The sequence below is a fragment of the Sorex araneus genome, chromosome X (genome assembly GCF_027595985.1).
Source record: "Sorex araneus isolate mSorAra2 chromosome X, mSorAra2.pri, whole genome shotgun sequence".
NCBI classification, from domain to species: Eukaryota; Metazoa; Chordata; class Mammalia; order Eulipotyphla; family Soricidae; genus Sorex; species Sorex araneus.
The window spans coordinates 138,856,454-138,871,244 of NC_073313.1; the positions used below are offsets into that span (position 1 = coordinate 138,856,454).

Below are 14,791 nucleotides of genomic sequence, written 5' to 3' on the forward strand. Positions count from 1 at the left end.
AAACTGGGGTTGGCCATATGCAAGGCAAGAACCTTATCTACTGAGCTTTATACTGAGCCCCAATAAAAAATTATTTCATTTTATTTTATATTAGGCATTGTGATTTGCAATACTGTTAATACTAGGGTTTCATGCATAAAAATTCTAGCACCATACTTCTACCAAATTGTCAGCTTTCTTTCATATTGTCCCAGTGACATTCCCCTCTCCCATTTTATTCTCGTCCATTCCTCCTGTCCTGGAAAGCTACTTTCTGGGATTTTCCTCTTTTTCTCTATGACTTTGGGAAACTGCTTTCTTCTTTTCTGTTTTTTTTTTTTTTTTTTTGCTCTTTGGGACACACGCACTGATGCTCAGGGGTTACTCCTGGCTCTGCACTCAGGAATTACTCCTGGCAGTGCTGGGGGACCATATGGGATGCCAGGGATTGAACTTGGGTCGGCCATGTGCAAGTAAATGTCCTACCACTGCACTATCACTCTGGCCCAGTCTCTGGTTATTTTTTTTATCGATATAACAGATTTATTGAAAGGCAGCACAGAAGTGGTGCTTTGATATAAAAATAAATAAGACTCTTGAACCTTAAAATTTTTATATTGAAACTTTTTTAATATTTATTTTATTGAATCACCACGTGGAAATTTCCAAAGTTCTCAGGCTTATGTCTCAGTTAAACAATACTCAAACACCCATCTCTTCACCAGTACCCCTATTCCACCACCAAAAACCCCAGTATACCTCCCACCCCTTGCCCCCCACCTCTGCCTGCGTAAATGATAAATTTCACTTCATTTTCTCCTTACCTTGATTACATTCCATATTTCAACACAAAACTCACTATTGTTGTTGGAGTTTCCCCCCCCAAAAAAAAGACAGCCCTACTGCCAAGGAAGCATTTGATAATTAGTTTTCCATTGCTGAGAATGAAGAGATATGAAGTCCCTCTGTTCTAAGTACGGAACTCTCTTTTTTCCCTCCTTCCTGTGCCACCAAGTTCGTGCCTCTTTAATAGTCCTCATAATATGGCTGATGCCATGCCGCCCAACAAAGGAAAAAAAAAAACGAGAAAGAAGGATATTTCCCATCCTCGGCTGGTGTGGAGCTATGGCTTAGTTCACAGTCTAGAGACATGACTGCAAACAGTTTCTGGAACCAAAAGTAGTCTAGTTGGCCTCCGGATTCTGGTAGATCAGCAGCAAAGCGGCCGCACAAAAGTGTGGCCACCTGGGTGGAATCTTGGCGTAGCATGCACTGGTATCGGCCCCAGCCCGAGACTGCCCAAGTGTCCCGCTGTTCCAAGTACATATTTTTTTTTTTACTTTTTTCCCCCTTCTTGCACCACCAAGTTCGTGCCTGCTTAATAAAGACCTCATAATATGGCTGACGCCATGCCGCATTTCTCCCCAAAAAGGGAAAAGAACCGAGAAAGAAGGATATTTCCTCTCCTTGGCCGGTGTGGGGCAATGGCTTAGTTCACAGTCTAAAGAAATGGCTGCTACTTTGATTACCTTCAATATTGCAACAAAAAAACTCACTATTATTGTTTGGAGTTTCCCCCCAAAGTCATACCTGCTAAAAAGGAACCGTTTCACATTGCTGACAATGAAGAGATATTAGGTTTTGGATTTCTGTATAAAGTCCAGGGAAAATTCTGCCAGAAATAGCATCACTGCAAGCTTTTACTTCCCTTTTGTGGTGCTCATAAGATGAAAAATCCTGGAGAGAGAAACCGTTCCCCGCTGGTGCCGCATGGGGCAGTGGCTCAGTTCACAGTCTGGAGGCATTTCTGTGAGCTGCTCAGGTCCAAAGTAGTTCAGTTGGCCTCCGAGATTGTGCTCGTGCAGCAGCAGCGGAAAGCCCAGTCTCTGGTTATTTTTGATGTGAGGACTTTGGGGAGAAATCTGTAGAACAAAGTTTTCTTTAAAGTAGAACCCTGACGCTCTCTGCCCAGACGTGACCCCGATTGGCCGCGCACGGCTCCTCCGTTCCTGAATGCCCATGATCCCAGAGGTCAACTAACTACCTTCAGCACCCAGCGACTTTTTGCAGAAATGCCTCTAGACTGTGAACTAAGCTACCGCCCCATGCCACCCCGGGAGGGGAAATGTTTCTCTCTCTCGGACTTTCCTTTCCCCGGCAGCTTAATGACCACTACCTTATAAGGCCCACTAAACAGAGGTACAAGCTTCCAATGATGCGATTTCTGGCAGAAATTTCTCTGGACTTAATTACTAAAATACCAGAAATCCAAAAACTCATATGCTCTTCATTCTCAGCAATGGAAAACAAATTATCAAATGATGCTTTTTTGGCAGATCTGATTGTTGGGGGAAAATTCCAAATAATAATACTGAGTTTTCTGTTGAAATATTGAATGTAATCAAAATAAAGAGAAAGTAAAGTGAAAATCATCAGCCACACAGGCGAGGGGTAGGGGTGGCATGGGAGGTATACTGTGGTTCTTGGTAGTGGAACATGTGCACTGGTGAAGGGATGGGTGTTTGATCGTTATATGACTGAGACTTAAGCCTGAAAGCTTTGTAACTTTTCATATGGTGATTCAATCTGTCACTGTCACTGTCATCCCGTTGCTCATCAATTTGTTGAAGCGGGTACCAGTAATGTCTCTCATTGTGAGATTTATTGTTACTGTTTTTGGCATATCCAATATGCCATGGGTAGCTTGGCAGGCTCTACTGTGCAGGCATGATACTCTCGGCTGGAGTGATAGCACAGCAGTAGGGCATTTGCCTTTCACTCGGCCGACCCGTGTTTGATTCCTCCGCCCCTCTTGGAGAGCCCGGTGATTCAATAGAAAATAAAAAAAAATTAAAAAGTAGAACCCTGAACTCCACTGGAGTTTTAAGATGCAACATAGGCCTAACAAATAAGCTCCATAGTACCAGATCCTATCCTGAACTCTCTTTATATTCAACACCTGCAAATGGCTTATAATTTACAAGTATTTAATAAATGTCAGACATACTTCCATCTAACGAGTGAAAAAGACATACATTGTGCCAGAGTTAGGTGAAGTACTTGCCTTGAATGCAGCCAACTTCTTTCAATACCCTATACTACATATGATCCCCCGAGGCTTGCCAGGAATGATTCCTGAGTACCATGGGATGTGACCTCAAAAAGATTAAAAGACATAAATGTAGAAACATATACATGGAAGATATATCTTAAGACAAAATTAAATAGCAGAATAACTCATAAAGTGGTAAATTAAATAAGACTTGTGCCCTTGAAAACAAAAATTGGTAAACTTTGGTCAATTAACTTACTTTGGAGGCCCAAACTTTGAGCTGGTTTTCTGAATCCAAACAGGACCCACGAAATCAGGGTTCTGGCTTTTATTGTGTTGAAATAGCAGAATATACATTGCAGCACTGTTCACAATAGCCAAAATATGGAAACAACCCGAGTGCCCTAAAACATATGACTGGTTAAAGAAACTTTGGTACATCTGCACAATGGAATACTATGCAGCTGTTAGGAGAAAAAAGTCATGAAATTTGCTTATAAATGGATAAACATGGAGAGTATTGTGCTAAGTGAAATGAGTCAGAAAGAGAGGGACAGACATGCACTCATTTGTGAAGTGTGGGGTAGCATCACATGAGGCTGACACGCAAGGACAGTAGATACAAGGGCCAGGGGGATTGCCCCATAGCTGGAAGACTGCTTCATGAGTGGAGGGGAGAAGGCAGATGAAATAGAGAAGGGATCACTAAGAAAATGATGGCTGGAGAATCAGTTGGAATGGGAGATGTGTGCTGAAAGTAGATAATGGACCAAACATGATGACCTCTCAGTGTCTGTGTTGCAAGCTATAATGCCCCAAAGTAGAGAGAGAGTATGGGGAATATTGTCTGCCATGGAGGCAGGGGAAGGGTGGGAAAGGGGTGTATACCCGGGATATTGGTGGTGGGGAATGTGCACTGGTGGAGGGATGGGTGTTTGATCATTGTGAGATTGTAACCCAAACATGAAAGCTTGTAACTATCTCACGGTGATTCAATAAAATTTTAAAAACTAAAAAAAAAGAAATAGCAGAATGTATATTTTAGGTCACAATGAAAATTTTGAGGTTCAATTTATTTCCAGAACTTCACATTTTGGGATGGAATTATATATTTAAAGATAAGTTTCCTAAAGTTCTTTCTAACTCCAAGGTGGTCTAGTGTTTAAAATATTTGAGGGAGAAGATAAAATTTAACTTTTGTGTGCCTGTCTTTCCATTTTTAAAAAATCAATAAATATAACCAGACTTCGAAATATCCTGAGAGGTTGCAGCACTTCCCCATTGGTCATGAACCCCCTTTTTGATATTTCTTATTAGGACAATAAGGTTAAGATAAGTCCTCTATATTTGCCATAGGAGTCATCACCGTTTCCAGCAATATAATCCCTAAAAAAGTGAAGATAAGGAAAACCCAGGTGTATATTGAAGGCATAGAATGTGTAAACACACAAAAAGAAGGAGAGGTGCACCACACCGGGCACAGGGCAGCGGTGCTCTATCTCTCCCGCCGCCCGCGTTCAGTAGTCTCCAGTCACTTCCCCCACCCCGGGGAGGTTGATGGCGATGATGAGGCAGGCGAAGGAAGAAACAGAGCCAGGCTGGTTGGTCTCAGTTGCAGTTTATTCCATTCCCATCTCCATTCTCCTCTGATTCTCCTCCTGCTTCTTCCTCCCCCATACTACTTCATTCTCCTTCTCGCTCTGGATCTCGATCTGGCTATTCCAGATCTGGCATTGGGACTGGCCCCCAGCCCACTCTTTCAGCCTAGTTAAATCCCCAAGCATGAGGGGTTGGGGCTTACACATAGGTGTGGCACAATCAATAGGGGTAAAGTTCTTTCCCTCAGGGGATGCTTCTTCTAGGACAGATTCTCTTTCAGCAGGACACCCACCCAAGAGCGGAATCCCATGGGTGTGTTTCTCCTCTTTTTGTCCAACTAACATATAAGCATTCATAATATTAATTATTTTGTATGGACATAGCAAAAGATGCATTAACCTTATAGAATTGCTTTCCTGGGGTCACCTCGATCTCAGACTACAGTGCTCAGGCCAGATTAGTCTTTCCTATCCCTAGCAGGGCCTTAGTCTCGTCATTACTTTTGGATCATGACATGACATGTCCATGACCAAGCTCTTAACTTATGGTTAAGCAGTAGGCACTTTGGCCAGGCCCATCTCGATGCCAGGGTAGCACATAACTCACCGCTTGCCCTGGGTCCATCCCATCCCTCGTCAGGACGCTGCTTTTGGGGGTGCTAGGAAGTAAGGGCAGCTGAGGCTTAAGTCGAGAAAGCAGATGCTCGGGAGTGAATAATATTCGAAGCCGATTAAATCCCACGTTACCAAAGCATATTAACAACTGTCTTTCTTTGTCCATACAAAAAGGACATTGTTTTAAAGTAAACTATTCAAAAGACACAAGGAGAGGAGCAAGGCAATATTAACTTACAATACAAGTTCATTGTCCTAGAAAGGTCTGACCTTACAAATTAACAGAGTCTGATTAGGGGTAAAGCTGATTAACTGGTTGGGGAAGGGAGCATAGAAGTAGTTACAGATAGACAAATGAATGGCAGTGACTTGGGAGCACCTTGATGGGCGTGACCGATATACTTAAGCTTTTAGTGGCAAGGGGAACAGGACATACCAATGTTGTCTAAAAATGTTTAGAGATTATTACCAGGTATGCCTAAACTCTTTGTGGCAAGGGAGAAAGGACAAACCAATGATATCCTACAATGGAACACCTTCAAAGGCTCTATTATTCTAAATTTAAAAAGATAAACTTCGGGGCTGGAGCAATAGCACAGTGGGTAGGGTGTTTGCCTTGCATGCAGCTGACCCGGATTCGATTCCCAGCATCCCATACGGTCCCCTGAGCACCGCCAGGTGTAATTCCTGAGTGCAAATCCAGGAGTAACCCCTGTGCATCGCTGGGTATGACCCAAAAAGCAAATAAAATAAAATAAAATAAAAAAGATGTACTTCGAGAACATACAGCTCAGAGAAAAAGATTTCCAGAACAATTTGCAGAGAGAGGTAAATTCCCCTTTCCTGGTGTTTCTCCATGTCACCTTGTGTGTGCTCCTTCAGACGAGGAAATCAGACTAAGTGAAATTTGGACATTCTCAGCATATCTCTATATACCAAAGCACCAAAAAATAACTAAATTCTAACTTTTATTGTTCAAACTATTCTCTTCTCCCAAAGACTATCACATTTCTGACAGTAAAGGATCCTTTTATCCAGCCATAATTTAAGTTAGGAAGGTAACAAAGGTAACAAATTGCTATTGAGGATTTCATTGTCTCACTCTCCACGGATTTGAACAGACTTTAGTAGTTAGGATGGATGAGCTCCTTAACATTACCCAAAAGACACTAATCCCAGAGTTTGCAAGAAAATGTCATCATTATGATGATTTACCATCACCCTAAGTATGCTCATTTTAGAGACTGACTGCAAATGCTGTTAGGCAGCAAAACATTCTTCGGGTCTGGGTCATTATAATGAGATGACAGTTAAGGTAAAGATTGTTTTCTTCTATAGGCAATACATATATGCACTTGACTGTCATAATTTTCCCTTTTTAATTAAGTTATTGCAATCTTCTGCTGTTTTTTAGATTAAAATCTGCACACAATAGTTTTTTTTTAAAATAATTTTACATAGCATAACTTCCTTGCTGTTTCACCCCGTAGTTTAATCAGAATTGTTCAAAATCACTTATTCTTTTAAAATTCCTTTTCCCATGCCTTGCTTAAGTTACCTCTTTGCCAGAATTTAACAAAGGGTATGAAGAACTCTGGGTAAAAGAAACGAAAACCTAGCTGGAAAGCTTTAGCTATTGAAAATTTTGAAACTAATTAAGTGTTTCCCAGAACCTTTCTATGTGGTTCCTTTTACATAGTCTTTTCAATGATACAAGAACATTTAGGGAACAAAGTGAAATTAAAAATACCATTTTTAATTAGATAACTGAGTAATCTACTCTGTGTGTCTGTGTATTTTCTCTCATTAGAAAATTAAATGTGATAATAGCCACTTTAAATGTTTACTGAGTTTCCTCTAATATGGTTTATTTTTTCCTAAAGCTGTTAAAACATTCTTCAGATATGGAAAGGACTGTCACTTGATACTCTTAATTTGGAGGAGGTGTTTCCATTTTTTGGTTTATCATTTTATTCACCACAATCAAGACATTGTTCCATTACAGAGTGAAATAGAAAATTTAGAAGGATTGGGCTGGAAAGATAGCACATGGGTTAAGGTGCTTACTTTGCATGTGTCCAACCGCATTCCAATCCTGGGCACTGCATATGTTTCCTTAATCACCACCAGTAATGATCCCTGAATACAGAGCTCCCTCACCAAATCAGCACAACAAAAATGAATATTTATATTTTAAAATTTTAGAATGATAAAATTCATTAATTCAGTTAGCCAATATTTGTTTAGCAGTCATTATGTACTAAGAAATAAGCTGGGTATATTTTGGTTCTGAGTGTTCCAGTGGAGTGATTATTTTTGTGGGATTCATAATCTGAGATGAATAAAAGGGATTCAGTGGATTCATGAGTTTCCCACAATGATTCAGATAATTATCTATGTGTGATTTTTATACTCTATTTTTTCTGGGAAAGAAGTCTATCCTTTCCACCTTAATCTTAAATTATTACTAAGTATACACTTTAGGAGGTGGAAGAGATAGTACAGAAGTTAGGGCATTTGCCTTGCATGTGTCTGGCCCAGACTTGATCCCCCAACAACATATATGGTCCCCTGAGCCTGCCAGGAATGAACGTTGAGTGCAGAGGCAGGAGTAAGCTCTGAGCACTGCTGGGTGTGGCCCCCAAACAAACAAATAGTAAATATATACTGTAGGCTACAAAAATATGGCAAAACATAATTTAAATTTAAAAGACATAACAAGTAAGCATTGGTCCTAATATAGCTACACCTAAGGATAGAATGCCAGGTAACAAAGGGCTTTAAAATTAATTTTAAGCTCACATAAGTTGGAAAGAAAAAATAGTGTTTTACAGGCATATGGGAAGATTTTCAACAAAGAAATCCTTTCCTGGCATAATAGTGAGAGAGACTGAAGTTCATAAAAACAAATGCAAAAAGGACACTTTTAGATGAACCTTTCATATGTTCTATCATAAACAAATTCATGACTAAAGATAATTTATTTGTTTCTTGGGGGGGAAGGGCTTATCTGGTGGTGCTTAGAGCTTACGACTGCCTTTGTGCTCAGGAATCATTTCTGACAGAGCTCTGGAAGCCATATGCGGTGCTGGGGATTGAACCCAGGTCACTGCGTGCGTGCAAGGCAAGCATCTTAACCCCTGCACTGAGATCTGATCCCTAAAATAATTTTTCATTTTATCCGAATCCCCACCCTACCCTGCATACACATATTGTTCTGTCTTCCAAACAGCATACTAGCTATTTTCCTCTTCTAAAATATTTCAAAACTTAAAACTGGACAAGTACTAGGTACTATTGGTTATTTTTATGGTATTTTTCTGTTGATATTTATTAGTGAATAGATGCCAATTACAACCCTAGGATTACATGTAATATGGTCTTGAGAGTTCTTTGTCCTTTTTATTCTTGCAGTCTCTCATACAATTTTTCATACAATTTTTTAATGAAGCAAAAGAAATTTACTATTAGAATATGACATTAATATAAAAGAAAAAATGCATACATTGTTTCTTTGCAGTTACATTCATAATATATTTGACAAACAGCGAAATAAAAATACAAAATGGTGGGCTGTTACGAAAGCTTGTTTTTCTCCTTAAGCAAGCGCAGGGATGATATTGGCGAACCGTGCTTTCAAAAAAGAACTCTGGGGGAAGGGAATGTTTTTCCCACTAGGTTCTGCTGCTAACAAACACGTCTCAGCAGTGCGCGATGGCTCTTTAGCCTAGCACACTCCAGTTTCCATAGCAACAAAAGCATTCAGGCTATTATGCATTGCACCTCTTCACTCTCTACCCTCACCCCCCTACCCAGAGGAAAGATGCCAGCATCAGCTGCCTCAGAAAGCCAGCTTTTCTATAGAACATTTGAAACAAGGTCCATTAGCCCTGACATAAAGAGAAGATACATCTTAAGGGTTCAGAATCTTCCCCCAAAGCTAGGGCAATACTGTATATGCTAATAATTCAGGTTTGGACCGGAGCCCTGTCTTTAGTACAAAGTCTTGCAGGTAGAGGAAGGCAGGGATGTTCAGGGCTTTCTCCTGGTGGTGCTCAGAGGACTATAAGGGATGCCAAGGACGGGGTTCGGCTTGGCTCTGTGCAAGATAAGCGCCCTCCCGCAGAGAACAGGATTTTAAACCGGACCCAGAATGGGGCCCGGGAGGAAGCTGAACCGGAGCTCTGCTCTGCTCTGCTCTGACTGCGGATCCACAGCCACCTTAGAGCAGCCATAATCACATCGCAGGGGCCCTGCCTGATCTGTCTCTTGGAACACTCTGCTCGCTGCCCACCGCCTCTGGGAAAAGAGTGACTTTGTGGGGTCCGCTGTGTTCTCAGCTGCAATACACACTCATCTCCCTGAATGGGTGGGTGGGCACTTGGCTGTCAGGTTCTCCTCCTCTCTCCATCTCTATGGAGGAGCTGTTCACTCCAGAGTCAGAGGTTGCAGAACTCGGGCTCAGAACTGTGGGAACAACTGTGGGAACAACAACCTGACAGCCAGGCTCCCTGGGCCAACTCTCTAGGGCAGCACAGCTCCCTGGGGCGACACTGGGGCAAAGGGCTGCTCTCTGTGCTCAGGCTGGTGATTGTTACCACTGCCTTCAGACCATTTCAGTATTGGTGTCATCATGACAGGTGAGTATCTAAAATAACATACTTGGGGCTGGAGCAATAGTACAGAGGGTAAGGTGTTTGCCTTGCACATGGCCAACCAGGGTTCGATTCCCATGATCCCATATGGTCCTCCGAGCACCACCAGGAGTAATTCCTGAGTGCAGATCCAGGAGTACCTTCTGAGTAATGTCGGGTGTGACCCAGAAAGAAATAAAACCCCCATGGTTCATATTTTCTTTCCTGAATTGCTTTAATTGTCTAAGATCCTTAGATTCCAGAGTAAGGTATTTGGGTTTCCTGTCTGACATCATTAGATTTTCCAGGACCTTCCTAGACCATTGAAGGAACTTTATTAGACCATATTCTGTAACCAGTGAGAAGATGCTTCCCATCTGGGGTTTGCATTGCAGGCTGTTTATGAAACTGTCTGATAAGCTGCTTCTTTGCTGAACTAGTCATGTTGTAAACATGCTTGAACAGCTCTTGCAGTGTTTCTTCTGTATGATGATGTGTCTCCTCATTGGAATAGAAATCTAGCTGGTTCTGTTTCTGAGACTTTGCCAGCTGCAAGGTTATGAAACTCTCAAATCAAGATTATCTTTTGATGCTTGAGTTCTCAAATAGTATAATCTGGCACATTCCTGAAAGTAAGTAAAAATCTTCTGGGAGTAGTTTATTTATTTATTTAATAAAGTATTTCACAATAGCAGGAGCGATAGCACAGCGGGTAGGGCGTTTGCCTTGCCCCTCTCCAGAGCCCGGCAAGCTACCGAGAGTATCTCGCCTGCACAGCAGAGCCTGGCAAGCGCCCCGTGGTGTACTCGATATGCCAGTGACAGTAACAAGTCTCACAATGGAGACGTAACTGGTGCCCGCTCAAGCAAATTGATGAGCAATGGGATGACAGTGATACAGTGATTTCACAATATTTGATTACATTTAATATTCGAACACCAATCCCCCCACCATTACACCTTCCCACCACCATATTTCAGATGTTTCTATCCAAACCCCAACCCCTGTCCCAAAACAGAACGGAAATAATTGATTTTGTATTATTTGTTATGAAAAACTGCAGAAAATGCTCCAAAACACTTCCCTTAGAGGAAACAGTGTGAAGATTGTTGTATTTCACCCAGAGGCCATTAAGCCCTTCTATAAGAAATTACTGACATGTTGTTAAAGGTTGAGCCTTGTGTGCTTTTATATATATGTATACATATATATATGTATCTGTAAAAATGATTTCCCTCTAAGATTGGTTGTCTCCTATGTTAAACCCCATCAAATGTGGTGCGGTACTCTTGGAGTATGGGTAGTGTGAGGCATGAATTGTGCAGCTGCACAGTCAAGGAATACATTCACTTGTGGGTGACGCTCAGCCCGAGCGTGTGGAGAGTGACTGTGAGTGAGAACGGTGGTAGTTGAGTTCTGGAGGTTTTCGGCGGTTGGGTCTGGGTCTCTTGGCATGGGGAGGGGTCTCACCCATCTCCCCCAGGGTACTTCTGGGAGCAGTTTAATCATAAAATCCATGCCATTGTGTTGTTTAATGTTGTGATATTCTCTTCAAGGTCATTTGCTGTGGGGGTTCTTTGGCAAACATAAGAACAAGATTTATAAATAGATATCTTATTGTTATCTTGTTTACCATCTGAAAGAGGAGATCAGGCACATGAAACAGCTCCTCTGCTCCTTAAAGACTATGATCCTGGAGGGCTACTAATCACTTTGGGCACCCAGCGGCTTCTTATAGAAATGCATCTAGACTGTGAACTGAGCTACAACCCCATGCCACCCCGGGAAGGGAAAGTTTTTTCTCTCTTGACCATTTCTTTCGGCGGGGGTGGCAGCAGTGGCAGTGGCAACACCCACGTGACTACTGCCATCTTCTAGAACCCACTACTACCCAGAAGTACAAGTTTGCAGTGACGTGGTGCGCAGGAGATCTTGGGATGGGGTGTTACCAGCACGCTCTCCGCCCAGACGAGATCCGGAGTAGCTGCACACGAAACGGCTCCTCTGCTCCTTAAAGACTATGATCCTGAAGGGCTACTAACCACTTTGGGCACCCAGAGGCTTCTTATGGTAGAGGAAATCAAGCAATAACTTTACCAAGATGCCATTGGGTGGAGGGAGAATAAGGAAGAGCCACTGAAAAGCCTCAATTTGCTCCTCCTCTGGCACATTGGTCTTGTTCCCTTTATCATCAAGTTGCATCAGCTTAACAATTTTGAGGTGTGTATGGAAATTTTTCTGTGTCAGCAAGGGCTCATGTAACTCTCCTAGAATCATCTTCAGCAGGTGACAACATCATTTGTATGAAACTCCTCTAACTCCAAGTCAATGTGAATTTCATTATTGAGAGCATGCCTTAAAATCTATTGTTATACACTGCCCTGGGTCTCTAAATAAACTACTCTCAAGTTTTTGTGTAGATATTAAATCAGCTGGTATATCTGGGGAGTGCCTTTTCTATCATTGGGAATCCAAATACCACACCTTTTTGTTTGAGAGAATCAGAGACCGAATGAATCCTGAGGCTGGGCTGCCCCCACCCCCACCCCACTACCAGGCAACTTGTGATCCTCTTGTCCCATCCACTGAGTCAACTCAGTTCCAGGTAAATCAATGAGTCTTGAGATATTTTGGCACCAATGGTGTGAATACTTCCAATTTTTCATGTCAGAGTTTTTCCACAAAAAGTCAGGAGTGAAGATAATAAGTTGACTGTGAAGGAAAGAGTCATTGCAGATGATGAAACTGCAGATGAAATTACTATGACAGGATTTTCGGGCTGACACCCCACCTTTACCCTGAGCCTCAGTCTCCATCACAGACAGAAACTTTTGACACCACTGCCCCACCGAATAGTTTATGTAATGCAAATTTTCTCTAAACACCTTTAAGCTTCCTTGTTTAGTTTTGTGGCCACACCCGGTGGTGCTCAATGCTTATTCCTGACTCAGTGCTCAGGAACTTTTTTTTTAAATTTAATTAATTTATTTATTTTTAATTAGTGAATCACCGTGAGGGCACATTAACAGATTTATACACTTTTGTGCTTATGCTTCCCTCATACAAAGTTCGGGAACCCATCCCTTCACCAGTGCCCATTCTCCACCACCAGTAAACCCAGCATCCCTCCCACCCTCCCCAATCCCATCTCCCCCCACCCCACCCTGACACTGTGGCAGGGCATTCCCTTCTGTTCTCTCTCTCTAATTAGCTGTTGTGATTTGCAATAAAGGTGTTGAGTGGCCACTGTGCTCAGTCTCTAGCCCTCATTCAGCCCGCAACTCCCTTCCCCCACATGGCCTTCGACTACATTATAGTTGGTGATCGCTTCTCTGAGTTGCCCTTTCCCCAGAATGTGAGGCTAGCCTCGAAGCCATGGAGTCAACCTCCTAGTACTTATTTCTACAATTCTTGGGTGTTAGTCTCCCACTCTGTTATTCTATATACCCTAGATGAGTGCAATCTTTCTATGTCTGTCTCTCTCTTTCTGACTCATTTCACTCAGCATGAAACTTTTCATGCCGATCCACTTAAATACAAAATTCATGACCTCTTTTTTTCTGACAGCTGCATAGTATTCCATTGTATAGATGTACCAAAGTTTCTTCAACCAGTCATCCGTTCTAGGGCATTCGGGTTTTTTCCAGATTCTGGCTATTGTAAACAGTGCTGCGATGAACATACATGTGCAGATGTTGTTTCGATTATACTTTTTTGCCTCTCTGGGATATATTCCCAGCAGTGGTATTGCTGGGTCAAATGGGAGCTCAACCTCTAATTTTTTGAGAATCGTCCATATTGTTTTCCAGAAGGGCTGAACCAGTCGGCATTCCCACCAGCAGTGTAGAAGGGTCCCTTTCTCCCCACATCCTCTCCAACAGCGGTTGCTTTTGTTCTTTTGGATGTGTGCTAGTCTCTGTGGTGTGAGGTGGTATCTCGTGGTTGTTTTGATCTGCATCTCTCTGATGATTAGTGATGTAGAGCACTTTTTCATGTGCCTTTTGGCCATTCGTATTTCTTCCTTGGTAAAGTTTCTTTTCATTTCTTCGCCCCATTTTTTGATGGGGTTGGATGTTTTCTTCTTGTAGAGTTCAACCAGTGCTTTATATACCATTGATATCAACCCCTTATCTGATGGGTATTGTGTAAATATCCTTTCCCATTCTGTGGATAGTCTTTGGATTCTGGTCACTGTATCTTTTGCGGTGCAGAAGCTTTTTAGTTTAATGTAGTCCCATTTGTTGATCTCTGTTTTTACTAGATTGCTTAGTTCTGTGTCACCTTTGAAGATACCTTTATCTTCAATATCGTGGAGGGTTTTGCCGACCTTGTCTTCAATGTACCTTATGGTTTGTGGTCGAATGTTGAGGTCTTTAATCCATTTTGATCTGACTTTTGTGCATGGTGTCAGGTCAAGGTCTAAGCCCATTTTTTGCATGTGGTTGTCCAGTTGTTCCAGCACCATTTGTTGAAGAGACTTTCCTTGTTCCACTTCACATCTCTTGCTCCCTTATCAAAGATTAGATGATCATACATTTGGGGTTGTGTGTAGGGATATTCCACCCTGTTCCATTGGTCTACGGCTCTGCCTTTGTTCCAGTACCATGCTGTTTTAATTGCTACTGCTTTGTAGTAAAGTTTGAGGTTGGGGAGCGTGATGCCTCCCATCGTCTTTTTCCCAAGAATTGTTTTAGCTATCCGTGGGCGTTTGTTGTTCCATATGAATTTTAGGATTGCTTGATCCATTTCTTTGAAGAATGTCATGGGTATCCTTATAGGGATCGCATTGAATCTGTATAATGCTTTGGGGAGTATTGTCATTTTGACAATATTGATTCTCCCTATCCATGAGTGCTCAGGAACTTTTAACATGGCATTACTACCCCAGGAATGTCCTAATCAACAGGAATTGT

At 42.0% G+C, this 14,791-nt stretch overlaps 1 pseudogene; it reads right to left on the reverse strand.

The window, feature by feature from the left end:
* LOC101542190 (rho GTPase-activating protein 19-like) overlaps nt 1-12,694 on the reverse strand; it is a 61,227-nt pseudogene extending 48,533 nt beyond the window's left edge.
* Nucleotides 12,695-14,791: the final 2,097 nt, after the last annotated feature.